Below are 2,954 nucleotides of genomic sequence, written 5' to 3' on the forward strand. Positions count from 1 at the left end.
CGGAGCACAGGCTCTAGGCGTACAGGCTTCAGTAGTTGTGGCTCGCGGGCTCTAGAGCACAGGCTCAGTAGTTGTGCACGGGCTCTAGAGCGCAGGCTCAGTAGCTGTGGCGCACGGGCTTAGTTGCTCCGCGGCATGTGGGATCTTCCCGGACCAGGGCTCGAACCCGTGTCCCCTGCATTGGCAGGTGGATTCTCAACCACTGCGCCACCAGGGAAGTACCTATGTCCGTGTTTTGATGGTCAAGTCTTCCTCCGCCGGTTCCCTTTTACCCACGGGGTGGCTCACCGGCTGGAGGCAATCGGAGCCACAGCCAAATCTTAAACCTGGCGTCCACGCTCGTCCTCTTTTCATCCACTTGAATCTGGAATTTCATTACGTCACCACGTGTACAGCCCCCACAAATCCAGTCCCAACATGTTTAGATGTCTTGTCAAGGGACCCGTTTCTAGAATTTTCATATGATCAACAAGCTTGTGACAGAGCGGGGCTGGAGCTGACAGCTCCTCACGTGGGCAGGCGGAGGCTCCGGAGCTGCGTGCCTCCTGGGGTGCCAGCTCCAGCCACTGCCCCTTGTGGGCTTGCACCTGCCTGAAGGGTTTTTTTGTTTTGTTTTGTTTTTAACATCTTTACTGGAGTATAATTGCTTTACAATGATGTGTTAGTTTCTGCTTTATAACAAAGTGAATCAGTTATACATATACATATGTTCCCAGATCTCTTCCCTCTTGCGTCTCCCTCCCTCCCACCCTCCCTATCCCACCCCTCTAGGTGGTCACAAACCACCGAGCTGATCTCCCTGTGCTATGCGGCTGCTTCCCACTAGCTATCTATTTTACGTTTGGTAGTGTATGTATGTCCACGCCACTCTCTCACTTTGTCACGGCTTACCCTTCCCCCTCCCTGTGTCCTCAAGTCCATTCTCTAGTAGGTCTGTGTCTTTATTCCCATCTTACCCCTAGGTTCTTCATGACCTTTTTTGTTTTGTTTTGTTTTTTTCTTAGATTCCATATATATGTGTTAGCATACGGTATTTGTTTTTCTCTGACTTACTTCACTCTGTATGACAGACTCTAGGTCCATCCACCTCACTACAAATAACTCAATTTTGTTTCTTTTTATGGCTGAGTAATATTCCACTGTATATATGTGCCACATCTTCTTTATCCATTCATCTGTTGATGGACACTTAGGTTGCTGCTTCCATGTCCTGGCTATTATAAATAGAGCTGCAATGAACATTTTGGTACATGACTCTTTTTTTTTTTTTTTTTTGTGGTACACAGGCCTCTTGCTGTTGTGGCCTCTCCCGTTGCAGAGCACAGGCTCCGGACGCGCAGGCTCAGCGGCCATGGCTCATGGGCCCAGCCGCTCCGCGGCATCTTCCCGGACCAGGGCACGAACCCGTGTCCCCTGCATCAGCAGGTGGACTACATGACTCTTTTTGAATTATGGTTTGCTCAGGGTATATGCCTAGTAGTGGGATTGCTGGGTCGTATGGTAGTTCTATTTGTAGTTTTTTTTTAAGGAACCTCCATACTTTCTCCAAAGTGGCTGTATCAATTTACATTCCCACCAACAGTGCAAGAGTGTTCCCTTTTCTCCACACCCTCTCCAGCATTTATTGTTTCTAGATTTTTTGATGATGGCCATTCTGACTGGTGTGAGATGATATCTCATTGTAGTTTTGATTTGCATGTCTCTAATGATTAATGATGTTGAGCATTCTTTCATGTGTTTGTTGGCAATCTGTATATCTTCTTTGGAGAAATGTCTATTTAGGTCTTCTGCCCATTTTTGGATTGGGTTGTTTTTTTGTTATTGAGCTGCATGAGCTGCTTGTAAATTTTGGAGATTAATCCTTTGTCAGTTGCTTCATTTGCAAATATTTTCTTCCATTCTGAGGGTTGTCTTTTGGTCTTGTTTATGGCTTCCTTTGCTGTGCAAAAGCTTTTAAGTTTCATTAGGTCCCATTTGTTTATATTTCCATTTCTCTAGGAGGTGGGTCAAAAAGGATCTTGCTGTGATTGATGTCATAGAGTGTTCTGCCTATGTTTTCCTCTAAGAGTTTGATAGTTTCTGGCCTTACATTTAGGTCTTTAATCCATTTTGAGCTTATTTTTGTGTATGGTGTTAGGGAGTGTTCTAATCTCATACTTTTACATGTACCTGCCCAGTTTTCCCAGCACCACTTATTGAAGAGGCCGTCTTTTCTCCACTGTGTATTCTTGCCTCCTTTATCAAAGATAAGGTGACCATATGTGCGCGGGTTTATCTCCGGGCTTTCTATCCTGTTCCATTGATCTATATTTCTGTTTTTGTGCCAGTACCATACTGTCTTGATTACTGTAGCTTTGTAGTATAGTCTGAAGTCAGGGAGCCTGATTCCTCCAGCTCCATTTTTCGTTCTCAAGATTGCTTTGGCTATTCGGGGTCTTTTGTGTTTCCATACAAATTGGGAAATTTTTTGTTCTAGTTCTGTGAAAAATGCCAGTGGTAGTTGGACAGGGATTGCACTGAATCTGCAGATTGCTTTCCAGAGCTGAAGGGTTTTAAGGAGGCAATAAAACAAAGAACGAGGAGCAGTGCTTTACAGTTGCTCTATTCCATCCTGGTCCTTGCTTCTCTTTGTCAGCCGTTTTTATCCTTAAAATAATCCAACTACAGGCCTGGTGGAAGACTACCCAGCACGTTTTTAATGAGCATGGAGAAACTCTTTAAGGCTGAGATACAGAATGTAAAGCAGCAGCAGAGGGAAGTGGAGGAGGCTGGGGGGGAAGGAGGGGCTGTGGGAGCAGGCTGTGGGAGGTCTAGGGAAGGCAGGCTTGACCCCTGGGAGTTCAGCATCAGGTAGATCACATCAGTGCAAACTATGAGGCTGGAAAAAAATTGCAAAACAAAACCAAAGAACCCCATCCCACCCCCCAAAAATCTCACAAACAACCAGACAATCA

The 2,954-nt window shown here is 45.6% G+C and overlaps 1 protein-coding gene across 1 annotated transcript in view; it reads left to right on the top strand.

The window, feature by feature from the left end:
• Window positions 1-2,954, top strand: part of EIF2B2 (eukaryotic translation initiation factor 2B subunit beta) — a 34,709-nt gene that overhangs the window by 14,280 nt on the left and 17,475 nt on the right. The gene's annotated exons all lie outside the window — the stretch shown is intronic.

Source organism: Monodon monoceros, unplaced genomic scaffold (assembly GCF_005190385.1).
Source record: "Monodon monoceros isolate NGI ecotype Baffin Bay Population unplaced genomic scaffold, NGI_Narwhal_1 Super_Scaffold_21, whole genome shotgun sequence".
NCBI lineage: Eukaryota > Metazoa > Chordata > Mammalia > Artiodactyla > Monodontidae > Monodon > Monodon monoceros.